Source organism: Cyprinus carpio, chromosome A2, assembly GCF_018340385.1.
Source record: "Cyprinus carpio isolate SPL01 chromosome A2, ASM1834038v1, whole genome shotgun sequence".
In the NCBI taxonomy this organism is placed as follows: domain Eukaryota; kingdom Metazoa; phylum Chordata; class Actinopteri; order Cypriniformes; family Cyprinidae; genus Cyprinus; species Cyprinus carpio.
Window position 1 is genome coordinate 27860858 of NC_056573.1, and position 7500 is coordinate 27868357.

A 7500-nucleotide genomic window follows, 5' to 3' on the forward strand; every position below is an offset into this window, starting at 1 on the left:
GGTTTGTAGAAATGTAGCACTGCATCAGTGTCTCAGCAATGGATGCTCTGCAGTGAATGGGTGCCGTCAGAATGAGAGTCCAAAACAGCTGATGAAAACATCACAATAATCCACAAGTAATCCACAGCACCTTCAGTCCATCAGTGAACATCTGGAGAAGACAAAAGATGAAACACATCCAGCATTAAGACGTTTTTAACTCAAATACATAGAGTCCATAATCCATAATAACTCTTCCTCCAGTGAAAAAGTGTTCTGGTGAGAAATCTGCACAGATCAAGCAGCGTTTAAACAGCTCTAAACAAATATGTGTCTGGATTTTGATGTGAGAGACAACAGGAGATGCACTTTTTCACTGGAGCAAGTGTTATTATGGATTATGGACTCTTGGTTTGGAGTTTAAACGGCTGATGTTTTGTTGTAATTCCACTGTTATTGATGTTAAATGCCCTGTCTGTTCTCTCAGAGCCGCCGGTTCCCATCGCTCCTCCTCAGCTCATGGCGGTCGGGGCCACGTACCTCTGGATCCAGCTCAATGCGAACTCCATCAACGGAGACGGGCCCATCATCAACCGCGAGGTGGAGTACCGCACCGTCTCCGGCACCATGTACGACCTGCAGCCCGTCGATAAAACCTCACACAAGATCGGCCATCTGGACCCCGACACGGAGTACGAGATCAGCGTGCTGCTGACGCGGCCCCTGGAGGGAGGGACCGGGGCCCCGGGGCCGCCGCTGAGAGCCCGCACCAAATGCGCAGGTAACCGCGATCATCTTGGATGTTGTTTCTGATAAATGCTGAGATAACAGAAGAAACTCTACATACAGACAACAATACATTGTATGGGTCACAATTATAGATTTTTCTTTTATGCCAAAAATCATTAGGATATTAAGTAAAGATCATGTTCCATGAAGATATTTTGTAAATTTCCTACTGTAAATATATCAAAACTTAATTTTTGATTACTAATATGCATTGCTAAGAACTTCATTTGAACAACTTTAAAGATGATTTTCTCAATATTTAGATTTTTTTTGCTCCCTCAGATTCCAGATTTTCAAATAGTTGTATCTCAGACAAATATTGTCCTCCTAACAAACCACACATCAATGGAGAGATGATTTATTCAGCTTTCAGATGATGTAGAAATATCAATTTAGAAAAATTGACCCTTATGACTGGTTTTCTGCTCCAGGGTCACAAATTTGTTACTTGAAATAAAATAAACATTAAAACTAAATATTACTAAAAAAACAAAAATGTGCTTAACGGCAATATTAACAATAAACAAACAATATTACATTACTAAAATTAAATGTAAACTAAAATTAAAATGCACACATACCATCTAAAATTAAAAACCAATTCAAAGTGTTAAGAAAAACTACAATAAAACTGTATGTGTGTTAAAAACTACTTAGATATATTAAGATAAATACTAAAAATACTAAAACTTTAACTAAAATTAAAACAAAAATGGAAAATAACAAAAACTATAATAAAATATTAATTAAAAACACAATATTAATAAAAACTCTGATGGTATCTCAATGATGGTAAAACAGATTATTTTTAAGAGTGTAATCATGAGAAATATTTCAGTCTGCTCCGTCTGAATATTAGTTTCAGCTGAGAATCTTAGATTTTAGATGTCAGTGATCTCTCCGTCTTTGTGTGAAAGCCTGATGTGCACAGGACGACCTCCATAAGCATCTGAATGTCCATCTATCCTCACCTGCACTAACACTAACAGCTGTTCATTAGTCCGTTCATTAGCGTAGTGCCTGACGAACTGCTCTGTTTGGGCTCCGTAATGACAGCTTCGTCAGTCGGTCGTACTTTACATCTTTAACAAATGTGTTTCAGTGCAGAGGCAGATGCAGAAAAGAGTGTTTTTCTGTCAGAGTCGTGGTTTTTTTCTCCTGTCTTTGTTCCCTTTCTGTTGAGCTTAATGGAAGTCCAGCGACAAAGAAACACAGACGTACAGAGAAAAATGAGTTGTACCCTTGAAAGTGAATTATTTTGTGGGAGGTATGCAGGCTTATCATTTCTGCGCGTTATTGTTTCGTCAGCCGCACAAAGACATTCGTCTGAATGCAAAGCTTCCTCTGATTGCGTGCTTTTTCCTCTCGAAGAGCTTTAATAAAAGCTGCGCTGACCGTTTTTACTTTAAACTAGTGAATAAATCTGCCTGTGCACAAGACACAATACAATCTCTGATAACCTTGAGAGCTGCTGCTACAGTGTGTGGATATACATATATCATGATGTTTTATAGCATAATTTAAGCTTTTAAAAATATAACTTTTGCATTTTTCCATACTATAACTTTCATAATTTTTATACTGCATTATTTATTTTTTTATATTTATATTTTTTGTGTATTTTAATCTTTTCATTCTTATAGTTTTACTTATAAATATACTTTTTGTATTTTTTAATACTATAATATTCATAATGTTTTATACTGTATTTATATTTTTTATTGTATAATTTTTCATACTATACATTTTTATAATGTTCTTTATTAGAAACTATATTTCTATTATATATATATATATATATATATATATATATATATATATATATATATATAGATATATATATATACTTAATACTGTAACTTTCTTAATATTTAATACTGTAGTATTTTATATTTTAATCTTCTTTTATATTTATATTTTTAGTGTATGTTAAGCTTTTCATTCTTATAGTTTTACTTACAAATATACTTTTTTTTATCTTTAATACCATCATTTTTATAATGAATTTCTATTTTATAGTATATTTTAAGAATTTAAAAATATATATTTTTAAATATATCTTTGTGCTTTATTATACTATCAATTTTATAATGTTTTATACTATATTTCAAATCCTTTATACTTACACTTTATATTGTTTTAAACTGTTTGTTATATATATATATGTACATATGCAAATGATAAATACATTTATAAATATATAAATGTATATACAGTATAAACATACAGTATGTTATTTATAGAATTTTATATATAAATTTGTCTCCATATATATATATATATATATATATATATATATATAAAACGCACACTATTTTATGCCATAACTTATATAATGTTTTATTGTAATTATACTTATTTATACCATAACTTTCATAATGTTTAATGCTGTATTTTTTTCTTTGTTGTTGTTTTTTTAAATGAAACTTATTTATACTTTAACTTTCCTAAAAGTTTCATGCTTTATGCTGTATTTGAATCTTTGTGACCTAGATATTCATGCGATGCTGTTTCTGCAGTCGTCACGTGCGGAGCGAGGGTTTGTCCGTCTGATAGAATAGAGAGGTTCTGTTCACGAGGTCGTCCGGGTCGCTGGAGTTCAGTGATTGTTGTGGAGGACACACTGAACGCTCCAGTCTTTTGTCACGGGGAGAAAAGCGTCTCATTGTGAGCATCTGAAGGACGTTCCTGTAAGAGCTTGTTTATTCAGCATCAGTCTGTTTCTGCTGTCTCATGTGAAGCTCCAGCTGTGAGCAGATGTTTCACTGATGAACTGCATCATCTGCCACTGAAGCATCACGACAGAAGTTCATGTTCTCGCTCTGATATGATCCTTTGTGGGAGAAATTACTTGACATTAATCAGCATATTCATATAATGTTCACTCAAACCTGACTCCTCATGAGAACCGTTGAGGACAAACTTGGTGTGATGCATCATGGGATGCAAGGTTTGATCTCTCACACACACAAACAAATGAGTTTATAATCAATGAAAACTTTTTTTTTGTTGTTTATTCTTTTCTTTCTTCCTTACTCCTTATTTTTCTCTCTTATTTTTATCCTTTTTCTTATTTTTTTTCCTGATCATTTTTGCTTAAACTAGTGAATAAATCTGCCTGTGCACAAGACAAAATACAGTCTCTGATAACCTTGAGAGCTGCTCCGAAATTACACACAAAAACTGCTGCTACAATACGTCTATATACATAAATTATGATGTTTTATAGTACATTTAAAGCTTTTTAGACTTACACTTTTCCACACTATAACTTTCATGCTTTATACTGTATTAATTTTTTTACATTAAATTTTTTTTATTTATACTTTTTTATATTTTAATACTATTATTTTTTTTATTTTAATTTATTTATATATATATATATATATGCATGTAAAATGTATAATAAAATATATAAATATATACATTTATATAAACTTTCTTAATAATTCTTTTTCTTATTTCTTTTCTTTTCTTTCTTGTCTTTTTTCTATTAGTTCTTTTTTCTGTCTCTGTTTTTAATCTTTCTTTCTTTCCTGTCTTTTCCCCGTCTCTATTTTTTTAATCTGTCATTCTTCTTCTCATTCATCTCTGGTTCTGTCTGATGTCGTTCATCATCAGTAATGGCAGCTGAGTGGAAGCAGATGAGCTTCAGCCCTAATGAAGATAAATTCACTCCTGACTGTTTGTCTGCTTTTATTTTTTTAAGTTTGATTTTAAAGCGGTGGGAGGAATTAAATAAATAAGAGAGGAATCAGCTTCAGCACTTTGCAGGCTGTTTGTAAGCTCATCTCTCTCCATATCCGTCAGTCATAATGTATATGCTGTCAGATGAATCACGCAGAGAAAACGTGTTACATTAGACCCAAACCTTCAGCAAGACTGAGAAAACCCCTGTTACACAGCAGACGGGAGATCATTCTGTCAGCATTTACTTTCACTCTTACTTCCTCAAATCTTCTCGATTCATTTGACTTTCAGAGAGAATCAGCGTGAATGTAGGTCTGTTTCTCACTAAGAGCATCACAGAGTTCAATGCACGATTCATATAGATACATTATATTACTTTCATGATGTGCTATGCTTCTTTATTTTGCGTTGTGCATTATGATATGTTATAGTGCATTATGGATTATGCATTTTGGATTATGATGCATTATGCGTCATTATGCTTTGTGATACATTATGCATTATGATGCTTTATGATGCGCTAATATGCGTTATGACACGTCATGATATTTTATGATGCGTTATGCATTATGATTCATTTTGCGTTATAATGCGTTATACCACTGTTTTGCTTATTTATAGAAATAAAAACTATTTAGTTCACGGACGCTACAATTCTAATCTGAATGCATTATGATGTGATATGATGCATGATGATGCTTTATGGATTATTACGCACTATGATGTGTTATGCATTATGGTGCTTTATGCATTATGATGCATCATGCAATATAATGCGTTATACCGCTGTTTTGCTTATTTATAGAAATAAAAGCTATTATTTTTCTTAATGGATTATAATACTTTATGGATTATGCATTATGAATTATTATGCATTATGCGTTATTATGTATCATGATGCATTTTGATGCTTTATGATGCATTTTGATGCTTTATGATGCATTACGATGCTTTATGATGCATTTCGATGATTTATGATGCATTACGATGCATCGTGATGTGTTATGCACAATGATTCATTATAACACTTTATGATGCGTTGAGATACGTTACGATGTGTCATGATACTTTATGATGTGCTATGAAGCATTATGAATTATACAGCTGTTTTTTTTGTTTTGTTTTTTTACAGAAATAAAAACTATTTATTTCAGTTGATCACAATTCTAATCTGAAAGCGTCTGCTCCGTACAGTCAAATCACATGAATAGTGTCAGGAAAAATGACTGACAGATGATGGCAGAGGATTTGGAGTCAAATCAAAAGCAAAAGCACCTATTTTTTTATTTAATTCTATTTCTATTTCCTCATTTGAATTAAATTGTGGCCATGAATTAAAAGTTAATTCCCTTGTTTTATTAAAACATGGCCATGTGTGAATTAGAATCTTTTGTAACATAGACGTCTTTACTGTCGCTTTAGATCAGTTAAATGAGTACTTGATGAATAAAAGTTATAATTTCTTTCAGAAAAAAAAAAGTGATAGTGGTTGTATAAGTAACAATTTGTTTTGAGGGGCAGTGAGCATTAGATTTGGCATTGACTCTCGGCTGATGAAGGGCTGATGGGACGGACGCTAAATACCTCACACACTCTCTCTCTCTCTCTCATCTCCATCCCAAACACAGACTCCAGCAGCACAATGAGCATTGATCTCGCGCTCGGTTGCCATGGTAACACCATCTCTCTGGTGATTGGGTTCACGGGGAACGACCCGCTTCCCTTCATATCAAAGCGTGACCCTACGACCTCCTGATCTTCACGAGCAGATCGACACATCAGTCTAACAAATCAGATTGAGCTCGACAGGTCGCACCGCTGATCTCATTAAACCGCCTGCTAGAAGAGCTGCGTTACGTTAACTAGTGTGAGGAGCGATCCGCTGCATCCGTCAATACCTCCATCAGACCGTCAATGACTGAGATCGAGACAGACGCGAGGTGAAATCACCTTCAGAGCAGATCAAATTATCAGTGACAGTGTGAAGACTCAACCACGCTCTCAGTGTAACAAGCGCGATCAGAGCGAGTGAAGATGCAAATAATAAAGCCACATCAAAATCACACCAATCACTGACCTCTGACTTTAACTGGCAATGATTCGACACGAAAACAAAACTCATCATGTACTCTTTTCTATACGATGAAAGCAGAAAGTGACCAGAGCTGACAAACTCCAAATAGTGATGCCATGGTGAGGAAATTAATGAGCCCATTAATAAACGTGCGACAGCATTGATATTACAGATCACACCACACATTTTACAAGATGCTTGTCAGGATTTTTTACTTTGCTCTTTAATGTTGGATCTTGCCCTTTCTTTGAACAAAACCAGTGTTTGAAAGAACAGTGACAAACTTGCTTAAATTAAACAGAGATCTTAAATTAACAATTGCGTTATGACTTTATGATGCTTTATTATATATAACTCTATTATGCTTTATTTTGGTTTACAAAGCTTTATTGCATTATGATGTGCTATGATGCTTTATGTTCATTTGTTGCATTACGATGCTTAACGATGCTTTATGTTGCATTACGATGCTTTAGGATGTTTTATGTTGCATTATGAAGCGTTACAAAGCTTCAGCTTGCATTATAATGCATTATGATGCTTTGTTGTGTTACGATGCGTTACGATGCTTTATGTGGTTATAATGCTTTATGCCGCGTTACAATGTTTTATGATGCTTTATGTTGCATTACAGTGCTTTACAATGCTTTGTTGCTTTATGAAGCCTTACAAAGCTTTAGGTTGCATTACAATGCTTTATAATGCTTTGTTGCATTACGATGCGTTACAATGCTTTATAATGCTTTGTTGCATTACGATGTGTTACAATGCTTTATGATCCTTTGTTGCATTACGATGCGTTACAAAGCTTTATGATGCTTGATGTTGCATTTTAATGCTTTATGATGCTTTGTTGTGTTACAGTGCGTTACAATGCTTTGTTGCATTATGAAGCGTTACAAAGCTTTAGGTTGCATTACAATGCTTTATAATGCTTTGTTGCATTACGATGCTTTACGATGCTTTAT

The 7500-nt window shown here is 33.7% G+C and overlaps 1 pseudogene; it reads left to right on the forward strand.

Moving 5' to 3' along the window:
* LOC109074025 overlaps window positions 1–7500 on the forward strand; it is a 115473-nt pseudogene that overhangs the window by 13841 nt on the left and 94132 nt on the right.